Raw genomic sequence first — 12001 nt, 5'->3', positions numbered from 1 at the left:
AGTTTTAGGCGCCAAGTGTTAAAGCAAACAGAATAACACAGATTCAATGACTTTTAAGAGTAAGTTGTTAATATACGTAAAGCAGAATAAAACAGTATGGATTTTCAAATGCTGACTGGCTAGATTCAAATCCTAGCTGTCACCAAGTACACGACTTTGGGCAAATTATTTAACTTCTCTGTGCCTCAGTTTCCTTTTCTGTAGAATGAGATAATTTTACGTATCTCATGGGTTGATGTCAATTATAATTAATAATTTAGTAAAACATTGCACATAGTAAATGACAGTTATTATTATGATTATTATCAAACTTATCAAAAGTAAGGTTGTGTGTACACAATTATCTGCCAGGGATGACAGATGATATTTGTAATGTTGAAGATGGTTAAAAGACTTTGGAAATTTATGATCTGGTCAGTGGATATAGATAAACTTTTGAACTAGTAAGAGTGGGATAAATATATATAATGATGCTGGTGGTGGATTAATTTAAATAGCAGTTGATATTTCATTCTTCTTGTCAGTCTTTTCTCTAGCCCTTCATTAAATATACGGGATCTAGAATTGAATATTCTGAGTCCAAATCTGGTGTTCTAACAGTTAGTTGCTCTGTAACCACAGTGGGCAAATTATTTTTATCTTTCTTTTTATTTGCAAAGTGGGGATTGATACTATAGTTTATTTTAGATTTGATTTATTCTTTTTAGTTATACAGTATACCAGGAAACACCCTGACATTATCACAGAGGTGTGGAACTCAACCTGTGCCAATTCAATCCCCAGCACTTCTCCACCCCCACCCCACCCCCTCTTCCCTCCACTCCACTGATCTCTCTTCAATCCATTTACAATTTACTTTTTTAAAAAAATTAATATCCTGTGGATGTCTCTGATGCCAGGTACACTGTGCCACATCCTTGCGTACACACATGAAAGACTGTTTTATATTTATTCCCCTTGTAAATGTTCCTTGGGCCATTTAGAATCCATGGTCGCTCTAATGAGATGGTGTTTTTAAAACAAAATTTTTTGTTTTTGCCTTAAGCACTTCTGTAGATCAGATGTCATTAATTGCTGAACATTCTCATGTACTTTAGGATTTTTAGTTTATATTGGGTATCTCTTAAGGTGTGATCTTTTAATAATAATATTTTGGGTTATTAAACCAACTTTGGAAATGGGGCCTGAGAAGGATTCGTTCCAAAGCTATAAGAGCAAGCCTCTGTGGTCTGAGGACCATGTGGATTTGCAGATTCAGCAACTTCCCCTGCTTATGAAATAACCTGGGAAACTGTTTTATTTATTCATAGCGTATCCACATATACATGAAAGAAAGCATCTAAGAAATTAAAGGGAATTAAAGGAACTTAAAGGAAGCTAAAAGAAATGTTATTGACCCTCAATTCATTAAACGAAAACTGTAGGTACTTAAATACAGCATGAATTATTATTCTCAGAGTTGTCCCATTTTGAGTGGAGGGAGTCCCAAAGCCAAAGTTTGCTTATTTTAAACATCTGTGATGCCGTACAGGGGTAATAAAGTCCAGACCAAAGGAATTTCCCAAAGAACATTTGTTTTTAAACAGCAAGCTTAAAAAATATTTTCATTGTAGCCTGTTGACTTCATCTTAAGGTTTTCATAGGGATTTTGGTTTGTCATAAGTGAAAACATGATTCTTATAGATTAGGTAGAAATATTTTCTTGGGCAAGATGTAAAGAATATTATCCATTTTTGTAGCTTAGTTCAGGGCCCTAAAAAAATTATCTATCTCCTTTTGTAATGCCATTTGTGTATTTAATTTTTAGATTACTCATTTTAATCAGATGATTTCTATATTTAATAAATAAACAAGAACATTGAAAGTGTTTTCACATTCTTTTTTGCCATAGTTTTTGAGATTTTGCTTTACTGATTTATGTTTTCAGTGGAGCAGACCATTGTGTCTCTTCCATGGTTTTAATATGAGTATATTAGTTACATCTTAGTTTTTAAAAAGCGTTTTTAAAAGATTATAATAGACCTAAAATAACCTACTGAAAGGTTTCTCTTTAAATAGACTAAACTAAAACAGGCAGATTAAAAAAAAAAAGAGGCTTTTCTTCAACTGAGGGGAATTTCAAAGTCAACACATTAAAGATTCTTTTTAAAAGACAGAAATATAGGGCCAATACACACACAGTCTTCCCAGCCTCATGCTAACAGTCCGCAGCAGGGAGATTTTCATTTATTCACTTTGAAGGCAGGGCATAGTTGAGTATCAAAAGAGGTCTAATGGTGTGAGGTCTGGGCTTGTAGTTCCTGTGTCTGAACTAACTTATTTTTCTTTCCAAAGAAAGACAGTGTACTCTGAAGCATTAAATCTTATTGCTCAGTACGGGCCATGTTTCCTGATTGCTCCAAAAGCAAGTAACCCCATGTAACTGCAGGTATTTAGTGCATAAATTAAAACTGTTTTACACGGTTAATCAGGTTTGAGGCATATATTATTTGATTTTTGCTGGCAGTAAAACCATGATTAGGTCTTTTTTCCCACACTTCTGCCAGCAAAGCATTTTTGCACTAAGATTAATAATGTGCTCTGAAGGCATAGAAGTTAAATCCTCATAGCAACCTGAGAATAGGAAGCCCCACATTTTCCAAATTTACTCCTTCCTCATCTAGACACACCATCCACCTGTAGTTACTATACTCTGAAGTAGGGCACCTGCCTTCCCATAATATCGGTTCCCATCTTTTAGCTTGGGGAGAAATGAAAACATTGGACCTACCTGAAGGCCAGAGGGGCTGCTCACCCCTCTCTGAATCTCTGTTGCTAAAGCAGTATTAGGAAGATTCACTACTGCCTACTATGCCTGCGGTAAGCAGAAGCTGAAGTAAAGAGGGTGCTTATGTGCCTACAGATGTTCTAATGAACTCGGATCTAACAGGAGTAACTGACTGTGACTTTTTCTCTTTGATGGTTGAGGGAGATAACCACCAGGGTGTACCCTCCAGATTTAACTATTTCATTACTAGTTACAATGGAAACACAATTCCCTATTCATTTGTAGGAAAAAAAGCATAGATGAAACCCAGTTTATTAAAATTAAAAAAACATTTTAGTAAACAGAAAAAATGAATGCAATTATTCTGGTTTAAATAAATACTCTTGTGAATCCAATGGGATGTTGCCTGCCCCGAAGCAAAGACCAAAAGTGCCAATTGTAGTTATTTGATCTTTTCATTGCTCTTCTGTGGTCTCCTTTCTTTAGTGCAGGCGCAGAAGGAAGGAGTTCTAATTGTTGGAGGGCCTCTTCTCACTCAAGCAGCTGCTGTGTAGTGTTGTACAAGATAATGTTTCTGAGAATGAGGTGTGGTGTCAAGTTGACCTGGTTTTCTCTGCCTGCTCTGCCATTTCTCAGGTGGCGTCATATTAACCCTCAAGCCTGTTTCTCCATCTCTGAAATAGAGATAACAGAAATATTGACCTCAAATGGTTGCTGGGAAAAGATTAAATGAGATAATATATGTAAAGCCCTCAGTGAAGGGAAATGTTAAGATTCCACAGTGATCTTGTAAACTGCCTTTATACTTTTTAAAAGTTGCATAGAATTTCATTCAGTTAATGAAACATGATGACCTCACCATCCACTGGTTAGGTGGTTGGTCATTTGGTTTCCATGTGGCTTAGATGATATAAGGTAGTGATAAGAGGTGGGTGAATCTGGCTTTGAGTTTCAGTGGTTACACTTGCTAATTGAGGGATATTTTTGAGCCTTGGTTTTATTTCTAAAATGGGAATGATACTTTTCTTATTGTAAGGATTCATGGATATTAAATGTCTGGTATATACAGTGTACACAGTAACCACAGTGAATCTTGCCCAGTGATGATGGGGCTATAGATATATTTGTATATGTTACTACCATATATTTTTGAAAATATTAAGATACATTTTCAGGGGTGACTTTTCTTTCTTTTTCTTTTTCTTTTTTTTAAATAGAAGTGCAGTTCAATTGTTTGGTTGATTTTTATCATTTGAAATGTTGGTCCATCATTTATAAAAGCATCATCACCTCCTCTAATTATTTCCATGATTTTTGTTTGCAAAAGGATATTTGGTTGTTTCTGTTACTTATTAGTGGTATTACATAATGATTATGATGCTTGAAATTACAGAATCAATAGCAGTGATATATCTATAGTAAATACAATTAGAAATCATGGGTAGGTTCGTGTTTTTAGCTTTTGTATTTTATTACAATAAGAAAACCTGGGAATTTGTAGTGTAGCAGTAAGTTGCTTAGTTGTCTCCTGAGGAAACTGGAGGTTAGTACATTTGTCCTCCCTTATCCATGATTTCATTTTCCTCGTGCTATGGTTTGGATATGGAGTGTCCCCCCCAAAGCTCCTGTGCAGGAATGTTTGGAGGTGAAATAACTGGATTGAGAGAGCTGTGACCTAATCAGTCCATCCTAGTTTGAATGAACTAGATGGTAACTATAGTCAGGTGGGACATGGCTGGAGGAGGTGTGTCACTGGGTGTGTGCCCTGGAACGGCACATCTTCCTTGTGGTCCCCCTCTCTGCTTCCTGACTTTGCCATGAGCTGAGAAGCTTTCCTCTACTGAGCCCTTTTACCATGATGTTCCGCCTCAACTTGGGCCCAGAGCAGTGGAGTTGGTCGTCTGTGGACTGAATCTTCTGAAACCTTGATCCCCAAATGTGTTGGATTGAGTACAGTGATGAAAAGCTAAGGTTAAGTTGCCTGTGGTAAATTGTGGTCCAGAGATATTAAGTGGAAAATCCCATAAATAAGCAATTTGTAAGTTTTAAATTGCAAGCCATTCTGGGCAACATTATGAAAATATTGTACCATTCAGCTCCATTCTACCCAAGGCACGAGTCATTTCTTTGTCCAGTGTGTTCTAACTGTGTAAGCTGCCTGCCCATTAGTCACTTAGTAACTGTTTTGGCTATCAGTTCCACTCTCATGGTATCACAAAGCTTGAGTTTAAGCAATCCTTATTTTACTTGATAATGGCCCCAAAGTGCAAAAGTAGTTAGTCTAAAAATTCAGATACGACAAAGAAAAGCCATGAAGTGCTTCCTTTAAATATTACATAATCACAAGAAGGGTGAGTACAGTACATTAAGATATTTTGAGGGGGAGGGGAAGGAAGAGAGAGACCACATTCACATAACTTTTATTATAGTGTATTCATTGTTTTATTTTATTATTGGTTATTGTTAGCACTCTTACTGTGTCTGATTTCTTTTTTTTTAAGCAATAAAACATTTATTTATCCACTATTTTCCCTCTAGTGTGTACAATGTAACTGTAAAACAATGAAACTTTAAAAAATAGTGGGCAAGTAGAACCTTAAATCAACAAGTTTTAAATGTAGTAATTTTATTTATGTAATAATAATAGCTGATATTATTGAATGTTTGCCAGGTAACTATTATACAAATATATTGTCATTATTAACTTTTAAAAAATTATTATTCTTCTTTCGATATACATGACAGTAGAATGTGTTTTGATGTATTATATAAACATGGAATATAACTTCCCATTCTTGTGGTTGTACATGATGTGGAGTTACACTTGTGTATTTGTGTATGAACATAGGAAATTTATGTCTGACCCATTCCACTATCTTTCCTATTCCCACCCTCTTCCCTTTCCTTTATTCCCCTTTGTCTAATCCAATGAACTTCTATCCGCACCTCTCCCACCCCTGTATGTGTTAGCAGTGCATATTAGAGAGAACATTCTGCCTTTGGTTTTTTGGGATTGGCTTATTTCACATAGCATGATAATCTCCTGTTTCATCCATTTACCTGCAAATGCCATAATGTCATTCTTCTTTCTGTGTGTCTAATTTCTTTGTTACAATTATGTACATATATCAAAGGGTTTGGTACTTATTAGAGATTTTGGAACATATCCCCCTTGGGTAAGAGGTGACTACAGCAGTAAACCATGTTTATTGAGCATCCACCGAGTGTAGTTGTGGAAAATTAGAAAAAAAAGTCAAGAACACAGGCCTTTCTCTAAAAGAACATACATGAATGAAGTAACTTTTGATTGCCAGTCAGCACCTTACATTCTTGGCACATTCAGTCCAACCAGCCTGCCTGCCTTTCTTTTCCTCCTCTCCTCTTCCCACTGCCCTCCTCTTCAGGTTACTGAGGATCTCACTGCATTGCTGAGGCTGGCCTTGAACTTGTATCCTCTTGCTTCAGTCTCCCAAGTCTCTGTGATTAGAGGTGTGCACCACTGCACCCAGTTCAATCTTTCTTAAAAGTTCCTAGAAATTCATTAAGGAAAATCACAATTACAGGCTATTCAGCCATTCTTATACCTTGAGGCAGAATCAGATCCAAACTCCTACTAGAATATATTGATTTATCCTTCCTTTCATCAAAAACAAAACAAAACAAAAAACCAAACACACAGTAGAGAATTAAAGAATACAAGTCAGTCTAATTACAGAACAAAATAACTTTATTTCATAGGTGAGATAAAAGACTTAGTAACTGGATGTAGTAATATTAATAATTAAACAAAAAAGGAAGAATTACTGGGGAAAAAAAGATGGGAGACAACTTGCTGACATTCACACCATGTAAGTATAAAAAGTTAAATAACTTGCCAAGTGAATATCTGTGTACATGATGGGGTAGAGGAGGCAGAGAGGCATTATCGTGTGGGCTCATGGAAGTGTGAATCAAGAAGTACAGTGTCCCTTTGAGCATTTCCATCCCCATTTTGTAAGTGAAGGAACAACTCAAACTATGCTGTTGCTTCCTGAGTTAACAAATGTTGAAGTAAGGTCAGCGACAACTTCTTTATAGTTTTAGGATTGGCATAGACAATCATACTCTTAATAAGTGGCTAATTTGTAAGGGAATCATGTAAATAGTATTGGAAAGGGAAATGCTTGGCTTGTTGAGTGAATGCTGCAATAGGAGCTATAACTGAAACTGGCAAAGAAAAGAGGAAGGAAAAGGACATCGATGGAGGGAAGTGGCCTACAGTTAGCATGATGAATTGTCAGAGAGGAGCATGACAAGCGACCTGTCAATTTTTATTCAAAACATTTAAATATGGCCATTTGACCAGGATGACTAGTTTTTTCTGATAATAGTTCCATGCTCTCTGATTTAAGGTAGACTGTTTGCTTTAAAATAGAGTGTAGAAAAATTACAGAGGCATTTTGCAATGTTGTGCTAGAAAAATAAATTGCTTAAAGCTTCTTTTGTTAGAGTAGGGAGTTTGTGATTCCCATTTTCTATCTTTGAGTATAGAAACCATCTTGGCTAAAGGAAATTTATATGAATGTACATGTGTGTGCTATGTTGTGTATATTGAGGCAAAAAGTTGTCAATAAAATACTGAGATAACATTCCAGCTGGGGAATCTTCTATTACTTCTGAAAGCCCATTTATTATTCCATAGTCATAGAAATTTAGAATTAAAAATAACTAAGCAGCACATCTCAAAATTCTCATTTCTTTTAAGAGAATGCCAAATGAAAAGGTCAATTTTGCTTGCAAGATCTGGCATTTTGAAACACTTAGAAATGTATTCCTTCAGGCAGAGTTGATTTAGTTCAGTTGGTCTACACCTGCTCCTAACCAGCTGTATGGGTTTTGCTTTAAAGTAGGCTTTTTGGTATTGTCAAAGTGCTGTGCATTGTGCAGGTGGCTGACAGGCTCAGGAAGTTGGCAAGAGGGATAACTTTAATCAAGCCTGGATGCCTTTGTGTTGTAGTTGTTATGCAGAACAGATAAAATAAGCATTAATGGGACATTGCATATCATGTGAAGGTGGGATTATATTTGAGCTAATAAATCTTTAATGATTGAAACATTATTGTGAGATTATAGAGCTATAAAGTTGACTTAGAAACCCTACTGCCTTGTGGATTAACAGCTTTCTCAGAGGCCTTGAGAAAAATGTTTACTGGAGCGTTCACTCTTTGCAGCTAAGTCATTGATGTGGTTAACGCTTCTGAGGCTAGGAGGTCAGTTTTGAACATGGATGAAATATTTGGATGGCAAAGTTTTCTTGACAGATGTACTAGTCTAGAGGTCAGTTAGTGTGCTTGTAGGAGTTTTGTTAGGGGGTGAAGGTAGACTGTTTACTTGTGATTATACACAATTGTAAATTTTTCAAAAAAGAAAAGAAATGAAAACGGTAATGGAAAGTCAATCTTCCTGGTTTCAAGAGCATTGAATTTTCTGGGTTTATCCTAGGAGTATCTGCTGCAGATTCCCTGTACACAGTTGATCTGTTTTTTAAAAATGGTAGGAAATGAATGGGGAGAAGGAGTTCCAATGCTTCACTGCTTGCATTTTTCTTTGTTTAATGGAATTAATAACTGTGTAATTGAAAACAGTCTAATACTCAGTTGACCTGCCTCAGTGAGTCAGTGCAGATATTTCTGGATTGACTAAAATGGCTGGGAGGAAGATAATATTTTGGGGAGATGAAATTGATTTTATGCAATCTGCTGATGAACAGAAAAGCTTAATGAATGATAGCCTCAAGAAACATCATTATGGTAGCTTGGATGGATGAGCAGAAAAGGGAAACAAATTTTTCAAGAGGAAAGTTTCTGCTTAAGCATGTAATTATACAGGTTAGTATTATTCCTGCCCCCCCCGCCCCCAGCTTTCTGCAGAGGAAGCAATCAACACACCAGGGTTCCAAGATTCTTGGTGAACTTTTAGTGGTAATTATTTTTCTAAACCTCTTTTGCCTTAATTGGTTTACCCTTCTTCTCTACCCTCCACTCCTCCTTTTTTTTAACATTTTTTTTTAGTTGTTGATGGACCTTTAATTAATTAATTTATATGAGATGCTGAGAATAGAATACAGTGCCTCACACTTACCATGCAGGTGCTTCACCACTGCACCACAACCCCAGCCCCTCCACTCCTCCTTTTTAAACTTTGTTTTTGTTTTCTTTTTTCCTAAGAAGACACACATTTCCTCTCTTTCCTTCCTCCATAACATGTTGTCACCTCTCCCCAGAAGCCCCAAGCCCCATTATTTTCCTGTAGCTAAGGGTGCTTTAAAACTTAAATCATCTGGTTTACCTTGGAGTCTCATGTTTTGTGTGATATATATACATATGTATGTGTATACACACACATAGATACCCCACATATTTATATGTATATATATGTAATCAAAATGGGTTTTCTCTTGCTAATCTGTCTATTGCTATTTTATTTCATATGCTCAATTATGGACTCTCCAGAGGGCAAAGGAAGAGTTTTTGCTCTCTCCTACACTTACAAACAGTTCAGCTGCTTTTGTCCCTGTCACCAATCCAAACTACCATTATCTCTTTCTTTTACAATTATGGGGGCTTCCCATAATCTTCCCTTTGAGAGATTGAAGTGGCACCCCCACTCTAAGGAAATTATAAAACTGTAAGGAAATTGTAAAAACTTGTTTACAAATATCAATGCTACAGACAGCATGGTATTTTCAAATTACACATCTCATTAGTTAATCCCTTGCTTAAAACTCTCTGAAGAGTTTTCTCTCAAGTTACAATGCAAACTCCTGGCCTGAAGTTGCAGGCCTTCAAAGATCTGTCTCCTGCGAACCAACCCTTAGTTCTTTCCCCACCTGCTACATCTTGCACCACCTCAGGTCATTTGTCCCTTTTTAAACATTTGGTTTTGAAATAATTATGGAATTATAGGTCAGATTCATAGTGTTGTAGGGACAAATGAGGCAAGGCACCGAAGATAGCAGGAAACAGTTTTATTTGGCTGCAGCCAGGTTCAGAGGGCACAGCTTTTGCTGTTATCAATTAATCCCCTGAAACCTGAGTTCAGGTAGTTTCAGAGTTATATACCCAGAATGTAAGGGAGGGGCTCAGAAGTTCACAGTCTGCAGAAGTTCACATAAAAGCAGCTTTTTCTCTCACTGTTTTGGGCAGGTAATTCTTCAAGGACAACAACTGAGAAGGGGAGAGCTTCTCCCCTTTCTTTCCTCCCTCTGTCAGCTGTTACCATGGAGCCCAATTGGTAACATATCTTAAAAATGTAGACATCTCTGTGAAGCCCAGCTCAAGGCCAGAGGCCTTGTTTGCACATTTCTACAAACTAGTGTACTGGATATGTTTATGAAAAACTAGTATGTATAAGGGGGTGTCCAGCACCTGGAGTGCTGGTATCTTCTTGGCTAGTGGCCAAGTAAAACAGAGGAACATGAAAATAGGAAGATTATCTACATTGAACTCTTTTGCAGAGATTCTTTTGTTGATAGTCCTAAAATTAGCCATGGTGAAGATTTCTGAAGAAGCCCAGTAAAGACTTTTCTGTGGAGAAAGGGGGTGCCACTTCAATAGGAGGATGCAAAAAATTCATAGGGAAGTCCATGCATCATTGGTTTAGCATTGTACATGATTAACACCTTGCATATAATAGTGTAAATATAAAGGTTGAGAATTGATATTAGTAAAAGCCACAGAATTTACTCAGATTTTATTTATTATGTCTATTCTCATTTGTGTATGTGTGTGCAGTTCAATTATATCACATGTGGTCTTGCATAACCACCCCTATCCTCTCCCTCATCCCTAACCTTAGTAACCATTAATTTGTTCTCTCCAAATATATTATTCATAAATACTACATAAATGAAATCATCCCTTTCAGTATATTTCTTTGAGGTTCATCCAAGTTCTTGCATGAAATGACAGTTTGTTCCTTTTGATTGCTCAGTAGTAGTCATTGGTGTGAATGTACCGAAGTTTATTTAACCATTCATCAATTAAAGGACATTTAGGTAGTTTTCAGATTTTGGTTCTATGAATAAAACTTTTGTGAACATTTGTATACAAGTTCTTATGTGAAAATAAATTTTTATTGTTTGGGATAAATGTCCAAGAGTGTAATTGCTAGTTGCCACACTACTTTCTGGAGTGACTGAATCATTTACATTGCCACCAGCAGTGTCTGAATTATGTAGTTTCTCTGCATGCTTGCTAGCGTTTGGTGTTATCACTATTTTTCATTTTAGCCATTCTGATATGTGTGTAGTAATATCTTACTGTGGTTTTAATTTTTATTTCTCTGGTGGCTAGTGATACCAACATCTTTTCATGTGATTATTTATCATTTGTATATAGTCTGTAGCAATAGCTGTGCATGTTCTTTTTAAGTTGGATACAGTGTTGACTTTTGGAAGTTATTTGTGTATTTAGATGCTAGTCTTTTGTTGAAAATATATTTTTCTAGTCTGTAAAAAATTTTTTCATCTTCTTAAGAGGGTTTTTGGTAGAAGAAAAAAATTTAATTTTGATGAAATTCAGTTAGTCAGTTTTTCTCTTTTTTTAAAAAACATTTTTTAGTTGTAGATAGACACAATGACTTTATTTTATATGTGTATTTTTTTGTGTGGTATTGAGGATAGAACGCGGTGCCTCTTACACATTAGGCAGGCGCTCTACCACTGAGCTACAACCCCAGCCCCAGTTGTTTTCTCTTTGATCATACTTCTGGGGTCAAATATAAGAACTCTGCCTAGTCCTGTGTTTTAAAAATTGCCTATATATTTTTCTGCTTGCTTTTTATAATCTGTTTTGTCTTGACGTGTTTTTATTTTTCTTATTCCTGTTACCTCCTTCATTTTAAAATGCTTTCCCTGAATTCCAAATTGCTTTAACTTGAAGAAGTCATGGAAAGGTTCATCAGAATCATTCATTACAGTTGGGGTCTATTTTAGAATATGTAAACTATCAATCTTCTCAGGAAAGAACTAGATCTGTTAAGACAAACTTTGTGATCTCTCTGTTCATGGGAAGTGTGTACTGAACCTGCATTTAAAAATTATGTGTAGTTTTAATATGGATGTGTTCTTTCTCTTTTTCTTGAGTTATGTTTTTTTTTTTTTTTTTGGTCAAGAAAAAGTGTACAGCTGTGGAGACATACCTATTTCTAAGACCTCTGCATAGGAGGTAACCCGTCTCTCTTCTTTTTAGCTTT

At 36.1% G+C, this 12001-nt stretch overlaps 1 protein-coding gene across 1 annotated transcript in view; it reads left to right on the top strand.

Annotated features, from left to right (window-relative positions):
- The window catches only part of Iftap (intraflagellar transport associated protein), a 57696-nt gene that overhangs the window by 930 nt on the left and 44765 nt on the right, over window positions 1–12001 (top strand). The window lies entirely within an intron of this gene.

The sequence above is a fragment of the Ictidomys tridecemlineatus genome, chromosome 4 (assembly GCF_052094955.1).
Source record: "Ictidomys tridecemlineatus isolate mIctTri1 chromosome 4, mIctTri1.hap1, whole genome shotgun sequence".
Lineage (NCBI taxonomy): Eukaryota > Metazoa > Chordata > Mammalia > Rodentia > Sciuridae > Ictidomys > Ictidomys tridecemlineatus.
Note: the sequence above shows the minus strand (reverse complement) of the source record. Positions and strands in the feature narration are given on the sequence as shown.